We start from the raw sequence: 19,923 nt of genomic DNA, 5'->3' as shown, positions 1-19,923 counted from the left end.
TATCAGAATACATAACCAGTAAACAGAATACCATAATATAATTAGGCTGCATAAAGGACTATAAATGACCTAAATCCAGAGAGAAAAAAGTGATTACACTGGTCAACCAATGCACATAAGGACAATAAGTCAAAACCAGTAATCACAAGTATAAAATAATATTAAAATTGCATAGGTAGTGCGTAAAAGAACCTAAAGCAGCTAGGTTGTGAAAGAATAAGGTATAATGACTACATTTCCAGTACACCAAAAAACAAAACGTTATCTAACTGCTTAAATGCGGAAAAACAAACTACATTACCAGGACACATACCGTAGTAATACAAAATAAGTAGAGGAATTATCGGACTGCACAACAGATAAATGCAAGACCAAAATATAATCAGAACAAATACACGCAAGAAAAAAAAAAATACTACACAACCAGTACATACAAAAACAGCAAACAAGAAACCAGTGCACACAAGCCTCGATACACAGTACACAAGAATCAAAGCAGTCACAACTAGTACACCGAAGAAAAGAAAGTTACGTTATATAACCAATACTCAGTAAGTAACGTAATGAATTCTATCAATATTTCATTTTTTTACCTATTCACAAACTGTTTATTTTCATTGTCACTTACTTTATGCATTCATTCATTCATTCGTTCATCTCTTTATTTATTTTTGTATATTGGAACACCAGAAGACCAACTACCTCCCGGTGTAAATTTTTCCGTTCCGGTTACTCATCGCTGTTTTTAATTATGCAAAGCGTCCGTGAATTGTGACTCTATTTCGGGAAGTTTAAGCCGCACTCATCCCGCCTTTATCCGCGTTTATTTACATTTAGCGTCGGCCAGGGCTCTACCGTGTTTATTTATTCATTATTTATTCATTTCTGCGTGCTTCTCTTTTCGTCTGTTAGCCCGTTCTGTGCTTAATTGAATTTCGTTCCTGGTGCGTAATTCTAGAGAGCGGCTATTTTCTGTTTTCCATAACCTTATGATCAAGACAAGTTTAGAATCATATAGTATCAAATGCCTGACGATGCTGTTCACCTGACAGATGTCCCAGAGAGTTAAGTAAGGTGTAGCTGCGTGTTGATGGTGTCGCCTGTGAGAAAAAAACGAGGGTAGTATTCCAGGTGGCGTAGAGACTTCACTGCAACAGTTTCTTTGTGTCTTTTACATTTTTATATTGTGTGTTATATATTTTTGTGTTCGTCTCAGTGCAATAGGTAAATCGCTGAGGAGGAAGTGCTGCTAAATCTCCTATACCAACTAGACTACAGCCACAAGACTTTCGAAGGCTTGAATGATGAGTGAATACCTTGAATATAATTATAACCTGTTTCGCTTCACCACAGTGCGATTGTTTTCACCTGATGGTGCTGTGCCGCTTCCACAGTTGAAATGCTAAGTCGTGGGCGCATGAAATTTCTGACCTTAGTTTTGAGCTAGAAATGAATCTCCTTGTTTACTAGTTATATCGACTCTCCAGTCTGACTACACTTGGCCACCACCTATGCTGAGAGGGGTTAAGGATCTTGTCAGGTTAGAACAAAAGCTCTATATATTCTCTGTTGATAGCTTGTAATTTTGTGTCTTACTTTTCCTGTTTGCGGATCGTAGCCACCTCAGTGAAATAATAGGATATTGGGTTAGTACCGTACACAAGAGATAATTTTCTGTGTTATTCGTTGTACAGATTTTTTCCCCCATTTTGAGTGTCCACTGTAGTTTTAACCTATTCCCAACGATGACGTATTTTCTCAGTTTAATCTTACTACCTGCAGGCAAATTTATTAAACTCGGAAAGGACCCCCTCATACTGAAGAGGTTATTGAAAGGGTGCATTTGACTTCTTCAGTCCAGAAATATCTTGTAACCAGTGTATTATTGTCTGGAGTTCGCAGTAGTAAAGTATCAAACACCTCCATTGCAGAAGAGGTTGATTGATTTGATGCATAATTCCTTGACCCCTTGAACCCGATGACGTATTTTTTTATTTATGCTACCTTCAGACGATTTTATTCAGCTCAGAAATCAGGTGGTGGAGCAGTTAATTGTGTGTGTTTCTGTCACTCAAATGGTTGCTCCAAAGTCAACAGAACTGTCAGACGGTAGGAAGAATAAGCTACAGAAATAATCCATTGATTAAACTCTGGTCTTCTTCACTACTCATTTTTCTCGTAGCTGTCGACAAAATTGCTGTATAAGCTTCCCAGTTTACTTAGGCAAATGTGGGCGAGGGAGGTAGTGTGTGTACAGTCGACGAAAGAAGGCTTGTTGTCCGTAGGTTCGAATACATTAGGCTTATGCGATGTTTCTGTAGGTTTAGGTATGTCCAGTAATTTTCCTTTAGAAAGTATAACAGTGGACTCTTACCCAACTGTGTGCTGGGCTTTGAATGGAATATATGAAAGTTGCAAGAACAAATACACACACACACACACACACACACACACACACACACACACACACACACACACACACACACACACACACACACACACACACACACACACACAGAGTAGCCAGTGTCCCCGCCTGGTATCGGGTGCCTGGTCAGCAACTGATGGAGGCAGTCCCGCTTATCGGAGGCCTCTCAATACTGCTGGGGAAAGGGGGGCTGTTCTCCCTCACTGCCTCTCCCCAGCCTCCAACCCCACCTTGACCCGCCACCTCCACCCTCACCGTCTTCTCGCCTCCGTTCCATTCTCCCTTCATCCTCTCTCACCTTCATCTTCCATCTTGCTTCACTCTCACACATACTTCCTTCATTTACACATTCATTGCCACCTCGTCTTGCTTGCTTTCCCACCAGCTTCCCTCCGTCGTCTCTCCAGCCTTCATTCTGGGCTTCACGCTGACACATTTCTTATTGTTAACCTCACCATGGCACCCTAGCCTCCATCTTCACTGCCTCCACCTCTTTTCTTGTCTCCACCCTTAACACTCCTCCTCCCTCATCCCCACTCCACCCTCTGCCCCAGCCTCCTCCTCCTTCATCCTTCCCGTCCCTCGTCTTCCCTCTACACTTACCTCCCCTCTTGTTTTCTTCCATCTCCACCTTCCCGCATCATCATCTCTACACCCTCGTCGGCCTCCCCTCATCTCCTCTCTCAACGTTTCCCCTCCCTTAACACTTCACCCTTATCCCCATCCAACTTTCAGTTCATTCTATCTTCCATCCTCATTCCTTCCTTCCTACTTCCACCTTTATCCTAATCCTCACGTTTTCTCCACTCTCACTTCCCCCTATCCTCACCCTGACTCCCAGCCACAATAATCCCCCCCCCCCTCCATCCTCCTTCCATACTGGACTTCACCTGTTTTTGCCTCCAACCTTACTTCCACCCCACCCCCACCCCGTCTACCACACTCAGGCCTTACTCTCTCCGTAGGTCTCTCTCCGCCCTTTCATATTTACAGCCTTTCCTCCTTTTGTTATTTGCTGCCTTCATTTTGACCCTAAGAGCTTGTTTGTTTCATGCTTAGAATTTGATTGTCGTCTACACTGGGCAAAACTATATAAATATGGTTAAAGCTATTTATGCTATACGGTTTCTTTTACATTTTTGACTGCCTTTTTTTTTCTTTTATTTAGTCAAATTAGTTAGGAAATTAACTCTTAAGATATTCAGCCAGGGAACTGATTCTTCTGGATATATATATATATATATATATATATATATATGTGTGTGTGTGTGTGTGTGTGTGTGTGTGTGTCTGTGTCTGTGTCTGTGTCTGTGTGTGTGTACTGTATACATATATGTATGTATATATGTTTGTATGTATAAGTATATACTGTATATACATGTATACTACTGTATATTGAAAAAGATAATAAAGTGCAATATCTGACTCTCCGGTTCGAAAATTCTCTCCGGAGCTTAAATGTGAATGCGTCAGTGGCTTAGTGGTTAGTCTGTCATCTTTTTTCTTCTACGTCAATTAAATCCCTTATCCACACTCACCACTAAACCTCACACAGTCTCTGCCTCCCGCTCTTCCCATTCCATTTCCTAATCACCGCCCTTACTTCTTAATTTACCCGTGTTTATTTTCTCTCCACATTTTTTCTTCCTAATCCACACTTATTTTATATTTCTTATTTTCATAAATCTCTCCCACCCACATTCCACATCATAATCTTGGCCTCTTCACACTCCACTTCCTCATCTTTCACTTCATTTCTTAATCTAACCTTACTAATTTTTCATCCACTTTCTTCTGCTCTCCCCTTCCACACGCATCAGCAAATCTCTCCACGTTCTGTAATTCCCTGTTTTTCTCCACTTCACCAATGTTTTTTTTCTTATTCACATTTTTGCACCCTGTCCGCACTCACTACCAATTTTCCACTCATTAATTACCTATGCTCCTCACCACCTTTAATCTCTACCTTTTTTTTTTTTTTTTTTTTTTTTACTGTAATTCCTCCCACGTATTACTAAATCTCCCCTCGTTCTATAATTCCCTGCTTCCTCCCCCCCACTCCACTTCTTAATCATGGCCCACTCCCACTCCACTGCTTAATCTGGCCTCCACTCCCACTCATCGCTCCACTTTTCCCCGATGCTCTTAAACAAGTCAAAAGGCGGGCCACTTGAGCGCTCTCCCTGCCTTTGCTGCATTCGGCTCCTTGACCTTCTGTTTACCCTCACACACCCCTCCCTTACCCCCACTCTTGAACTCCCTCCCCTATCTCCCCACACACCCCTCTCCCCCTTCCCCTCACACACCTCTCTCCCCCTCTCCCCTCAAACACCCATCTCCCCCTCTTCCCTCACACACGCGTCCCTCACTCTTCCCCTTACACACCCCTCTCCTTCTCTCACCTCACACACCTCTCTCCCCCCTCCACTCACACACCCCTCCTCCCCTCTTCCCTCACACACCCTTCCTCCCCTCTCCCCTCACACACCCCTCCTCACAAACCTCTCTTCCCTCTCCCCTCACAAACCTCTCTCCCCCTCTTCCCTCACACACCCCTCCCTTCCTCACCCTTCACACACCCCTCGCTCCCTTTCCCCTCACACACCCTTCCCCTCCCTCTCCCCTCACACACCCCTCTCCCCCTCCCTTCACACACCCCTCTCCTCTCCCCTCACACACTCCTTCCTCTTCCCCTCACACCCCCCCTCCCTTCACACACCCCTCTCCCCCTCCCATCACACATTCCTCTCCCCCTCTTCCCTCACGCACCCCTCCCCTCTCTCTCCCCTCACACACCCCTCTTCCCCCTCTCCCCTCACAAACCTCTCTCCCCCTCTTCCCTCACAAACCTCTCTCCCCCTCTCCCCACACACACCTCTCTTCTCCCTCTTCCCTCACACACCCACTCCCTCTCTCCCCTCACACACCCCTCTTCCCTCTATCCCCTTACTCACCCCTCTTCCTCCTTTTCCCTCACTCACCCCTCTCCCTTCACAAATCTTTTTCCCCTTCTCCCCTTACACACCCCTCTTCCCCCTTTACCCTCTCTCCCCTTACACATCCCTATCCCGCTGTCACCGCACTTATCCTTCTTCATGCTATCCCCTCACCCAACCTTTCCCCTTCCCCTCACACTCTCTCTCCCCCTTCTTCCCTTACACGCCCCTCTCCCCCTCACACACCCCTTCCCCCTCACACCCATCCACCCCCTCTCTTCTCATACACCTCTCTTAAACCCTCTTGAGAATTCCTCATTCTCCCCTCCCCACCCCTCATCCCTGTTCTCCTCCCTCCTTTCCTCGCCCACACCTACCTTCTTACACCTGGTCTCCCTAGATTCCACAGCTGCCCTATGTCTGCCTCTCTCCTTAACTTACCACGCACCTGGCGTTTCCTACGTCTACTTTGCTTCCCTACCTACTCTGCCCCTGTCCCGTTCTTATACCTGCTTCTCTTCGGCTTCTACCGCCTCAGCCATACTTTCATCTTCCTAATGTACACCTGCTCTGTTCCTACCTCGCTCCAACACCTGCCTCACATTTGTCCTACTTACGCATACTTATTCTCCACACCTACTTCACACCTGGCCACACAAATTTTCAGTACCCGTTCAGTCCCACACCTGTCAATATTGACTCCTGGTTTACGTAAGATTGACCCAGCCTTTGTCATCACGGAACATACAGACTCCACGCCCTGCGTATCTGCTCGACACCACCGCATCTACCTCATACCTGTGCATGTCTCGCATACCGACCATTACCCTACACACCTTTCTTACACCTTCCCCACACGTGCATTTAACATCATTTTATAACTTTCCCACACCTGTACTTTACATTGTATACCTTTCCCACACCTACGCTTTACATTATTGTATACCTTTCCCACACCTGCACTTTACATTATTGTATACATTTCCCACATCAGCACATAGCCCACCTACTGTCCACATACCACGTCTCCCACGATGTATATCATCCGTCATTTTTTATGCATTTTAATTTTGTATCCAGTTTCAATAGAATTCACGTAACTCATTTAACCCAGCAAAACTTCGGGACCAACCACCAAAATCACCATCTGCAAAACCAGTTGCACACCACTACCATAGCTACCTTCCACACCTCTACCATCTCCCATCTACCTCACCAGTACCATAGCCCTGCGCCTTCTACACCATTGCCATAACCTCCCACCTGCCTCACTACTACTGTAACTTAACCACCTACCACACCACTACCCTATCTATCCACTCTCCACCTCTCACACCACCGATGTCACTCACCACCACACTTCCCTCACCATCATCACTGCCTTCCATACACCTTGCAAGCACCACATCAGAGTCTCCACCCCGTACTACACCCAGCACCGTATCTCACCACCAACACCATCCCACCAGCATCACTGTCTCCCCCACACCTCCCAACACCAGGCCGCTGCCATCCATGTCCTCATCCCGTCACTCACCCTAGGCTTTCATCTCCCTCTGCTTATACTCCCCTCACGTCCACACTGTCTCAGGAATACTCGCACCCACCCATACCTTATCCAGACCCTCCATACGTGATACCCATACGTCTTCTGCCACCGAGAAACTTTATAGTCACACTTAATCCAGCACCTCACGGACCTCATACACGTAGGCTTCATACAGGGGCCTGATACCTCATTCCCATACTTCATCTGCAGCCCACAAATTTTACTGTAAACCCATACTTTATCCATCCTTAACATCAGTAACCCACATCTGGTCCATCCAGGGCCTCGGTACTTCTATCTATCTATCTATTGCCAGACGCCTCAATCCCGTTTGGGGTGGCCACAAACAAATCGCCTCCAAGTCGCCCTGTCCCCCGCCATTTCACTCCCCTGCTCCCAACTCACACCCCCCTCTCTCATATACCTCTCCACCCCATCTCTCCATCTCATCCTCGGCCTCCCCCTCCCTCTTTCCCCCTCCACCTCACTCACATACACTCTCTTCGTCAGTCTTTGACCCTCCATCCTCTCCACATGGCCAAACCACCTCAGTGTGTTCCTCATAACGCTTCCTATCACATCCACATCAACACCACAATGCTCCTTTATATCCTCATTCGTCAGCCTGTCTCTCCATGTGACTCCACAGGCTCCTCTTAAATAACTCATTTCCACTGCTCTCACTCTTGACTTGTATCCTTCCAACAACGTCCAAGCTTCACTTCGGTACGTTAGAGTTGGTATCACAATACTGTCATGTGGTAACTTTTTCACTTCCATGCTCACTTCCCTGTTTCTTATCATTGCTTTCAAAGAACCAGCAACCTTTCTTCCCTGCTGTACCCTTTCAAGCACTTCACCCTCCAAACCTCCATCCTTACTCATCACACTACCCAAGTACTTAAACGTACTCACATTTTCCAATTCCTCACCATCCAACCTCGCTGTACATTCACTGACTTCACCTCTCTCAAAGACCATCACTTTACTCTTCCCTACATTCACCTTTAGATTTCGTTTCTTACACACTCTCTCAAACTCATCCACCAAGCCTTGTAGCTCCCCTTCGTCTTCACTCAACAACACAGTATCATCTGCAAACAACAGTACAGGGAGTTTCCAAACACTATCCTCTCTCACCAGGGCCACTCCAACATCCACTACCCTACCTTGTACCTATCTTATTACCCCATCCATGTACAGATTGAACAACCATGGAGACATGACACATCCCTGTTTCAACCCAACTTTCAAAGAGAAAAATTCACTTAGTTCACCATCCACACGCACTGCAGCCTTCGCACCATCGTACATACTCTTCACAGCATTCAACAACTTCCCATCTATTCCATATATTCTTAACACTTTCCACAATCCTAGTCTATCCACCCTGTCATATGCTTTCTCCAAATCCATGAAAGCCGCATACAACTTCTTTCCCTTCTCTAGAAACTTTTCCACTAAAGATCTGAGAATGAATATCTGATCTACACAACCTCTTCCCTTCCTAAAGCCTCCCTGTTCTTCTCCAACTAATTTCTCTTCCTTCCATTAATCCAAAGTCTCACTAGCCTCTTACTCCCTTCATCACAACACTATTCTCTGTGGCCTTAAATCCCGCTTTTTGGCTCTGTGATTTTTTAACCCTGTCTTTAACTTTCGACGCCACTTGCGTTGTTGGCCTCTGACCTCTGACCTTAGGCCCACCAGTGACCATTGATTCACATGTGACCTTTAACTCCCCTGTGGCTCCTGACCCACCCGTAACCTTTGACCTGTTTGTGGCCTTTGACCCACCTGTGTCTTTGAATTACCTGTGACCTTTTACCCACCCGTAACCTTTTACCCATCTGTGACCTTTGACACCTGTTACTTTGACTCACCTGTGACCTTTGACAATCTGTGACCTTTAACCTATCTGTGATCTTTAACCAACCAAGATTTTGACTCACCTGCGACCTTTGGCCCACCTGTGACATCTGATCCACCTGTGACCCCTAACCCACCTGTGACTTCTGACTCGCCTGTAACCTCTAACATTTGACCTTGACTACCCTCTAACTTTTGACCCACATGTAACTTTGCCCCGCCTGTGACTTACGAGCAACCTGTCACCTTTAACCTGATAGATGACCTTTGACTCCACGTATAACTTTAACCCCACCTAAGACCTTTAATTTGACATGTGAACCCCGACACCTCCTTTGGGATATAGGCCTGCTAATGACCTTTAATCCCACCTTGAACCTCTGACCTTGTTTTGGCGTTTAACCGAATGACCGTGGAATCATCTGTGACCTTTCACCCCATATATGACATTTAACACATTAGTGACCTTTGAACACGCATATTACATTCTCCATCCACATTCTGTCTTTAAACCCCTCATGTGAACTTTGACCTTTGATCTGAACTGTATCTGTATCCCTGTCTCCCTTGTGTGACCCTGGCTGGCCTGAGTGTGGTGATGTAGGTTTATGCCTCGTTTGACCTGTGCCTGGGAGGTCATAGCCTGAGCACCAGCTGACCTCGCTCCCTAAGTGCCATTACTCTAGCCTGGGTAATTAGTTTTGAGAGAGAGAGAGAGAGAGATTTTGTGTGTGTGTGTGTGTGTGTGTGTGTGTGTGTGTGTGTGTGTGTTCCAACGTGTTGTGCTTGTATTCAGTACCCTAAAATGATGGCATGTTGTGCCGTCTCAGTGTGTGGTTGCTCGCAAGGCCAAGGGTTGTTTGGGCTGTATGAGGGTTTGTTGGTCGTTCCAGGTAACAAGGTGGGTGTGATCAGGTGTCTGCAGGTGTGGGCAAGTGGTGGTAGGAATCAGGAGATGTGGGCAGGTACTTACTGGTGCGGACAGATGTTGACATGTGTGTAATGGTGTGGACATATTAACAGGTTTGGTCAGGAGTTGGCAGATGTCAGTAGGTGTGTGCAGGTGTTAACAGGTATCATAGGATTGGGCAGGTGCAGACAAGTGATGGCAGATGTCAGTAGGTGTCAGCAGATGCTGGCAGGTTTTAGGAGGTGGCAGTAAATGTGAATCGGTGTTAATATGTTTTGGAAGGTGTTAATTAATAGGTGAGGACAGGTGTTACAGGACGTTGACGGTTATAGTAGGTAGGCTGTACTATTAATCAGTGTGGACAATGTTAGCAGGTGTTGGAAGGTTTCAGTAAATGTGAACAGATGAAGGTGTCGGTAGGTGTTAATGGGTAGACCAGATAGTAGGTGTGACTGTGTAGATAGGTGTTAATGGACGTGGACAGGTGTTAGTAGATATGGGTAAGTGTTATTTGTTTTGGGCCCAGTGTTCGTAGATGACGTCTGGTGTCAGTGGATGTGGATAAATGTTAGTTGTTATAAGCAAGCGTTTCTTTTGGGCAAGTGTTAATAGGTAAAGACAGGTGTTTATAAGTGTTGGCAGATGTTACGAGGTGTCTATAGGTGTTAGTAGGTGTGGAATGGTTTTAGTGGGTGTGTGTAGGTGTTGACAGGTGCTTACAGGAGTATTTATTTGTTTTGATCAAGTGTTAGCAGGTGTGGGCCTGAATGGCTAGGTGTGGACGGATGTTACCAGATATGGCCCAGTGGTAATAGGTGTAGGCGGTTGTATTCTGGTGTTACTGAGTGTAGGCAGGTGTTACTCGGTGTAGTCGGTGTAAGCAAGTATGAACAGGTGTTCATATATGTGGAAAAATGCTTGGAAGTTGCCGATAGGTGTTATTATGTGTCTGTCAGTCTTAGAAGGTGTCTGACAAAAACGTTGGCGTGGACAAGTGTAACTACATAAGGGCAGGTGTTAACTGGTGTAGACCGGAGTTAATTGCTGTGGGCAGGTACTTAAATGTTTGATCAACTGGTGAGAGGCGTACCGGTATGTGGGTTTGATAGCTGTACGAAGTTGTTGAAAGGTGCATGTGACAGTTTTCTTTTTACCCTTCACCAGGCAGTCAGAGGAGGGTGTTGTTGTCACTGGGATCAATAGTTGTCTGTCCGTAGAGTTCCGCGACAGGGCGGCTGGCCGGGCATAAATATTTCGTTTCCGAGCCAGAACTCAGAAACTTCGCTATAGAGTCATGCAATTTCACATAGTTATGCATCTTATAGTGAGCTGGTGCCTTTTGATAGGTAGAATGCTATGTCTTTAATTTTTTTTTTTTTTTTTTTTTTTTTTTTTTTTAGTGAAAAAGTAAAAAAAAAAATTCAGTGCGACCTGCGCAAGGAGCCTGAAGGGCCCAGGTTATGTGTACTCAAGGCGTTCTCCTTACTCAAGCCTTTAAAGGAAAAGATTGGGGGGCGGGGTGAGAGCCGTTATGCGCTTGGTTTGGTGTGCCTGAAGGCGGGGGTTATGTGCTTGGTCAGGAGGAGGATTGCAACACCGTAGCGTTGCCAGTGTTTGTATGTGAAGATAGATGATGACAGGTATGTTCCTTTGTAAGTACAGTCTATAAACCGGTATTAATATGTGTACTGATATCCTTCAGATGTTTTGACATGTATATAGAGGCAGATGTGTGTGTGTGTGTGTGTGTGTGTGTGTGTGTGTTTACGGTGTAGGCAGAGATTGACAGACGTATGTGCTTTTTCATGATTTTACAGGTTTTGACATATTTGTGTTAATTTATATACATATGTGAGCAGGTGTTGCATAGTGTATGTGCTTTTTTAAATTAGGTAAGTGTTGACGTGTGTGTGTGTGTGTGTGTGTGTGTGTGTGTGTGTGTGTGTGTGTGTGTTTTACAGATTTTGGCAAGAGTCGAGATGTGTTGCTATGTGTGTTTTTGCATGTATGAGCAGTTGTGTGAAGTCTTAATGACAGGTGTATATGCATTTTAAACCTAATTGAGAAGGTGATATCAGGTGTATCTGTTTTTGACGTGTAGACAGATACTGACAGGTATATGTAGTTTCTTTTTGGCATGTTTAGGAAGACATGTAGTGTGATGAGTAAGTAAGGATGGAAGTTTTGGGGATGAAGTACTTGAAAGGGTACAGCAGGGAAGGAAGGTTGTTGGTTTACTGAAAGCGGTGATGAGAACTAGGGTGGTGAGTATGGAAGTCAAGAAGTCACTGCATGATAGTATTGTGATCCCTACCCTGACATATGGAAGCGAGGCGTGGGCCTTGCTGGAGTGGAACAAGTCAAGAGTGAGAGCAGTGGAAATAAGTTACCTGAGAGGAGCATGTGGAGTGACATGCAGGGACAGGTTGACGAATGAAGAAGTGAAAGAACGTTGTGGGGTGGATGTGGACGTGATTGAGAGAATTGGGAGAAATACACTGAGGTGGTTTGGACGTGTGGAGAGAATGGAGAATGAAAGACTGACTAAGAGGGTGTATGTAAGTGAAGTGGAGGGAGGGAGGGAGGGAGAGGGAGGGGGAGACCGAGAATGAGGTGGAGGGATGGAATTGAGAGGTATATGAGGGAGGGGGGAGTGAGTTGGGGTGGAGGGCAGTCAAATGGTGGGTGACAGAGCGACTTGGAGGCTTTTTGTCTGCGGCCACCCTTTGCGGGATTAGGGCGTCGGACTTTAGATAGATAGATAGGAAGACACTAAGATTTTTTAAAATTAATGTGTGCCTTGCGTGGGTACGTGTTAACAGGCTTTAAGAGCAACTGACGAATGTGGGAAGGATGAGGGATGCGTCGGGTATAGTCAGGTCCCGGTTCCTCACTAAAGACTGACAGAAAGTAGATGCAGCCATTCTGATACGATGAAGCCAGGGTCAAAATGTGCTGAAGACTTGGGGCCTGTCCGTCACACATTCCGTACTGATGCATATCTAAGCGAATCATCTATGGGCACAGCAACATATCAAGCCTCTCCTAGTTAGGAACAGTGTCAGCGAGGGAGAGGGCGCGAGTTAGAAGAGGTGATATATAAATCGAGCTTTTGTCTGCGATTGTACACTACCTGCTGAGATATTGTTCTAGAGTATAGTCAGCCAGTCATCAATCTTCCCACTTTCATCCGAGGAAAATTTATCTCTTTGAACCGAATGATGTCCTTTTTAGTGTGTTTTTCCAGATATCAGATAACTTGACATTAGGAGAACCCACGAGGAGTAAAGTGATTAATGAAGACCATATCTAACTAACTCCTCCAGTTTGAAAAGTCTCTTCTAAGCTGAAGTAGCAAGAGTTTTATTAAAAGGAAGAATTGGACGAATGCGCGTTTCAAGTGGTCACGAAATTACGGGAATAAACAGAACTGTGTTTTTTTTTAACTTGGCCCAAATTTTCGCCCTTTTGCAACTTATATCACGTAGCTCGGTGATAGAAGAAGATATTACTTCAGCTCTGCTTCCTTTCCATAGCACATCTTTATACAGTAACTAGCATCACCTAGAGCTAACCAGTTTTTACAGCACAGCATTCAAGATGGAGAAATGGCAGTTTTTGGCCAAGTTAAAGTAAAAAGGGTTTAGTTCTTTTACTGTACGCGTCGTAGAACTAGATATACAAGAGTTAAGCCCGCCTGAGATCTTTGTGTTGCAATCTTTCGTGGTAGTGTACTGTAAAGGAACGAATGACCCGAACTGTACATAAACACCTGTGTACATTTGCGTGAATATGATTCTCTCTCTCTCTCTCTCTCTCTCTCTCTCTTTCTCTCTCTCTCTCTCTCTCTCTCTCTCTCTCTCTCTCTCTCTCTCTCTCTCTCTCTCTCTCTCTCTCTCTCTCTCTCTCTCTCACACACACACACACACACACACACACACACACACACACACACACACACACACACACACACAACCATTTTTTATTTATTTTTTATGATGGGGGTGGGTTTGTGATACTTCAATTTTGTGTAGGATGGTGAGCAATAAACTAAAGTACCGGCGCCCATCCCTCTCCTCTGCCCTATAGTGAGTTATCTGCCCTGGGGAGTTGTGGGGAGGGGGGATTGGTTGGGGAGGGGACTGGGGAGCTTGGAAAGGGGAGGATGAGAGGGGGCTGCGAGGTGGGAGTTTGGATATGGGAGGGGGTAGGAGGTTGAAAGAATTGGGATTGTGGGGCCGAGATGGAAGAATGGTGGCATAAGAAAAAGAGAGAGAGAGAGAGAGAGAGAGAGAGAGAGAGAGAGAGAGAGAGAGAGAGAGAATAGAAAAAAATGAGTATGGATTAGAGAGGAAAAACATGGGAGGAAGGAAGACAAAATATGACGGGAGAGAAAAGAAGGAAATTAAGGAAGAAAAGAAGGAATTAAGGAAGTGGAAGAAGGGAATGTGGGAGAGGGAGTGAGAAGGAATTGAGGGAGTGGAAGAAGGGAGTGTGGGAGAGGGAGTGAGATGGAATTGAGGGAGTGGAAGAAGAGAATGTGGGAGAGGGAGTGAGAAGGAATTGAGGGAGTGGAAGAAGGGAGTGTGGGAGAGGGAGTGAGAAGGAACTGAGGGAGTGGAGGAAGGGAATGTGGCAGAGGGAGTGGGTTAGGGATACTGAGCAATAAAGGCAAGTACCATCCTCATCCCTGTCTCTTGCCCTGTACTGAGTTGACTGGCGCTTGGAAAGTTGGGTAAGGGGAATTTAGGAGTGATGGGAGAGGAGAGAGGGAAGGGAATGTGGGAGAAGAGAGAGAAAGGGAATGTGGAGAGAGGAAGTGAGAGAGATGAGATGAGTAAAAGAGGGAAGGTATGGGAGAGGGAGATAGGAAGGGAGTCAGAGAAAAGGATGGCTGAAGAGAAGTAGGGAGTAGGAGGAAATGATAAGGAGAATGAAGATGTGAGAGAGGGAGGTGGTTAAGGAAGAGGCACGTGAAGGGAATGGAAAAGTTTACAAGTATGTTTTTAAGTTAGAAAGTGAAGGAATGTGGCGAAATGGAACTGGACGAAGTGAGTGGGAAAGGAAAATGTGAGAGAGCGGACAAGATTTGGAAGGAATGGAAACCGGATGGAAAAGGCGAGAAAAATAGTCAGGGAAGTGGAGGAGGGGGGGAATGGTAAATGGGAAGGGGAGTACGTGAGGTAATGAATGGTAGAGAGAGAGAGAGAGAGAGAGAGAGAGAAGATGGAGTTTTAGACATAGAGTGTAAGGGACTTTGCCTGGAAGAAAGAAACGGAAGGAGTAAGAATGAAAAGAAGCAATTTTAGAGAAACGGAGGGAGTAAGACAGAAAGCAAAATTACAAGAAAGGAGGAGGGAAGCAAAAGAACAAGTGTGAGAGTAAGAGTGAGGGATTGACGCAGCCCCCTCTAGTCTTCAGTTAAATCAAACGGAAATGAGTAAAAAAAAAAAAAAAGAAAAAAAAGAAAACATCGAGAGAAAAAGAGGGATAGGAGAGAAAGAGAAGAAGTACAGGGGAAACCTAAGACGGAAGAAAGAAGATGAGTGCGAGAAGAGTTGAGGAGTGTGACAGAAAGGGAGATTGAGAAGAGATAGAGAAAAAAGAGTAGTAAAAGCGAGTAAGAGGTTTAACGACAGTGGAACCGAGTAAGGGAAGTGAAGTGTGAGGAGATGCAAGAAGCGTGAGAGAGGAGAAGATAGCAAGAGAAAGTGAAAGAGTAAGAACGGGAGCGAGGAAAAAAGATAGTGAACTGAAAAATGTCAGAGAAAAGAACAATGGTAGAAACGGAAAATTGGATGAGAAATTAGAGTAAGAGTAGGAGAAGGATAGGGAGAGGCAGAAAGGAGATAAAGAAAGGGAGGGAATAAAGGAGAAGACGAACGGGGATGGGGACGAGAGAGGAAAGGTGTGTGACAACCAGTGTGGATGAAAACTGAGAGGCATGAGAGAAAGGAAAGATAGCAAGGGAAATGAAAAATGGTAAGAGGTAAAGCGAGCGAGTAAGACAGAAAACGCACGGGAAAGGGGACGAGAGAGGAAACGAGTAAGATAGGCGGAGTGGAGGGGAGTTGAAAGGCATGAGAGAGGATAAGAAAGATAGCAAGAGAAAAGTGAAAATGGTAAAAAGTAAGAGAGAGAGAGAGAGAGATTGAGTGAGTCAGCGACATAGAGCCTCCGCCAGTCTTCAGTACCTGTCACCCGCTTCTCCTTATCATTATGCTCCCTATACTGCCAGTTCTAAATCTTGGGGCTCCACAAAAACAAGAAATGCTCTTCTTATCAGGGCTGGGCTGACGAATGAGTTGGCGTTAGGGTCCAAGAAAGTCCCTCTAAAGCCGTATTTCCAGCCCCCAATTTTAGCCCTTCCTCCAGACCGTCTTAAGGCTGATTTTACCTCGTCTGTTCCCCCAGTGGCTTGGGACTCCTGCGCCCCGAGTCCCCCGAGTTGCCAGAAATCATTGCCGGGGATGAAAATAATAGGAATATTTTTTGATAGCATTTAATCAGAGGAGACCAGGCTATTGTGGGGTTCATGAGGAAAGGACAGCAAGCGCGCGCCCTCGCCAGCACGTCACTATCTCCACCCCCGTCCTTCCTCTTTCCTCCCTCTCTTCCATGCCCACCACCGGAACTTCTCGGATCTTTATCAGTGGCGGCCACAAAAAGACTTAAAAAAAAAGTGTGGTTTTATCAGGTGGGCTTGAAGGGGTGACGCGAGGCGGGATTGACACCCATTCAAGATAGTTATGCAGGATCATCCCTCGCCCTCCACACACGCGCCCATTTTGAACTAGTGTGAATAATAATTGCAGTAATAATAGTGAAATTATGGACGTAGTTGTAGTAAAAGTAGTGGAATGATGGACATTGTTTTGTAAGGGTAGTGGAATTATGGACGTTGTTGTTGTAATAGTAATGGAACTATGTAAGTAGTGCATGGTACGCAATAGTTTTGTATGCTGCTATACGGAAAGGCCCTGAAGTGGTGCATGCCAGCGGTTGATGGATCTGTTTGACCAGACGGATCAGGGTTACAGAACAACGACCTGCTCCTACACACAGAAAACCTGGCAGCAGTAGTAGCAAAGTAGTAATAGTGGTTGTGATGGTGGATGTGTAATGGATCGTTACTAATAGGTATAGAGGTTAGCGTTGGTTGGTGTTTTGGTGAGTTATCAATACCTTCTTTAACTCATTACTAGTGTTATAGTCCTGGTACCATCAGTTGACACAGTTTTTTGTCCTCCTGCAGCTTGTTTCACGTGATTCAGTGGCAGATTATAACTACTGTGGCTCCGAATCCTACTGTAGCACTTATTCTTGACCAGCACCATATGCTAGGGTTATTTTTTCTGGTACAACTCAGTATTCAGGATGGAGAAATGACATTTTATGCCAGGTTAGAGTAAAAAAAAAAAAAAGCATAGTAGTATTAGTAGTAGTGCTGTGATTGGGATGGTGTCGATTGTAGCTGTGTTTACAAGAGGTAGATTGATAAAAACAGCTGTGGTCAGATTGCTACAGTAATAGAGGTAGAATTTTACTTAGCTTGTAACTTATCACACAGCAGTAGAAATTGTTATGCCATACAGTATAAGATATCCAATTTGTCTGATCTGCGAAGTTGTTATGTTCAAGAAAAATTTATTATCTTCCTGCTCCTGATCATTTTCCTGTTGGTTTGTAAGTACGAAAAGCTGTGGAATATGCTGAGTAAAAGCAAGATTTTGAGAAGGGAGAAAGGAGCTTGTTCGTGTGCTAAGGAAGATATGTTTAAAAGACTTTTTTTTAAGGTGGAGGGGGGGCGAAAGAAGGGAGATGTAAAAAAGTAAAATACGGATATGTACAAATTCAAGAGAGGGCGAAACTTTATATCTTCGTGTGCAAAGAGAAGTTTGTTTTATTGTTTTTATATTTTTAAGTGTCAGGTTTTGGTGTGTTTTATCTTTTCCCATCTTTTTATATGATATACTTGTTTTATTTTCTCTTTATTAGTTTCTGTTCTTAGTATGTCTAAATCTCATATGTCTTACTGTTATATTTTGTGTACGAGTATATTTTGTTTACAGGTGTTTATCTTATTTATTTTTAATTAGCTAGTTATCAAAATGGCCAAAATATCACAACGTTGCCCTAAGTGACCGGCTGCCCCACAGTCTGCCAGTAGCCTCTTTCATTCCAAAGGCAAACATCCCTCCACAGCCCTTCAACTTTTTATAAAATTTTCGTGTCCCGTGAAGAAAAGTGGTCCCGGCACCACTTGACCACTCCGAAAAACGCGGTGTGGAATTGTGTGCCCTCTATATTGAAACAAAAATTACGGGGCCTTCTTTTAGTGTGCTCTTCTTTTTCTCCTTTTATTTTGTGCGCTGTTATTTTGTAGGTGTTCTCAGGTCACAGGGAGGCTAAAACATGTGTCTGGTTCCTCTATACGTGTTTTGTGTACCTGCATCACACCATTACACCTGATTTATATACCTGTTCTATTTTTTTTACACCTGTTATGTATAATTGCATCTCTCCTTTACACCTACCTTATATACCTTTTTCACATCTTTATATCGATTATTTATACCTGCATCACTCCTTTACACCTGCATTACATACCTTTTTCACTTCCTTACACTCGTTATATGTACTTGCAGCGCCTCTTTGCACCTGTTTAGTATACCTAATCCACTACTCTACACCTGATATACCTGCATCACTCCTTTACACCTGTGTTATATACCTGACCCACATATTCATTACACCTGTTTATATACTTGCCTCTCATCTTTACACGTGTCCCATTTACCTGCCTTGTTCCTGTACATCTGCCCATCTTCTCTACACCTGTTTTACCTACATGCCTCGCTTCTCTGCATATGTTTTACATGCCACGTACACCTGTTGTTTTACGTATATCCGGATGTATGTTTTTACCATCGTATTTTCCATCTTAAAATATTTCATATCGCCTCTTTCGCGGTTTGAGAATTGAGAATGGTGAGGGATGGGAAGTGGTGAAGCTAAGTAAAATAAAAAAGTGAGAACGGTCAAGGGAAGTTAACTGAGGTCGTAGGTGAGACGGTTGGTGGATGAAGTAAAGGTGGTAAGATTAAATGAAGTGAAGCGAGGTGAAGTGAGGATGGGAGGATATGAAGGAGGAGAAACTACATGAAGTGACGTGGTGAGTTGACGGTGGTGAAGTGAGGGTGGGAGGATGATGAAACGAAATGAAGGTGGGAAGAGGATGAAATGAAGTCAGAAGTAAAGTGATGGTGATGAAGTGAATGGAGGTGAGATGAAGTAAAGGTAGTAAGTAAGTAAAGTAATGACAAAATGCAGTGAACTGTTGTGAAGGGATATCACGTTTGAGGCGATGACCCAAGGCGACGCGTACCACGGAGCACAGACCTCATCAAAACCCCGCGTCACGTCACTGGAACAACACCCCCATCCCCTGTCTCAAAGAACTCAGCAAGACGTCACCGAACCCTCTTTTTCTACAGGGTTTCTTTTCTGGGATATCAGCAGATCACTCAGGGACGTCAGCGCCCATTCAGGTTTGTGGATTTTTCTGTGTCTGAATAATTCGTCCTGCGGTTGTCAGAATTTAACACTGAAACGTGGGTTTGCCTGGATTATGTTGAGACAGACTCTAAGTAGCCTTTAAGATGTTTTTGGTCTTTCGTAGTTTGTTAGAATACGTCAACAACATCATCCATGTAAGTTAAATAATGAATCGTTCCTCTCTCTCCAGCAGTACATTAAAGTTCCCCCTCAAAAGATCCCAGTTCTCTTAATGGCATCAACGATATCTTCTCTTATTAGCTTTGCTCCAGTCACCAAGCATCAAAAGCTGACTATTTTCACAAGGACATAACAAATCCCTTTCTTAAAGACGTTTTCCTAGAATGAATTCATCCCAGCATCAGAAATCCCCTCATAAGGACGGTTCGCCCTGCCTGCAGCTGCCTAAGCCCGTCCAGTACCAGCAGTCGTTAATTCTCACGAGGTGATCGGAGGCGAAATCGATCCTAGGATGGGGTGGGGACCACTTTGCTTACTTGAATTACGTGAAGATAGTTTGTACTGAGCTGTCGAAAAACGAACCTACATGTCATAAAAATGCCCTCCTTAATATCATCACACCTGAAACAACCTTAGCATGTAGTTTGCTTGGATGGTTGGTATTAGCACCAAAGCTGTAACATTTGAAGGTGTCCATGGAAGGCTGCTGAAC

The sequence above is a fragment of the Coenobita brevimanus genome, chromosome 71 (assembly GCF_032717465.1).
Source record: "Coenobita brevimanus isolate Jiangsu-jjx chromosome 71, ASM3271746v2, whole genome shotgun sequence".
Lineage (NCBI taxonomy): Eukaryota > Metazoa > Arthropoda > Malacostraca > Decapoda > Coenobitidae > Coenobita > Coenobita brevimanus.
Note: the sequence above shows the minus strand (reverse complement) of the source record.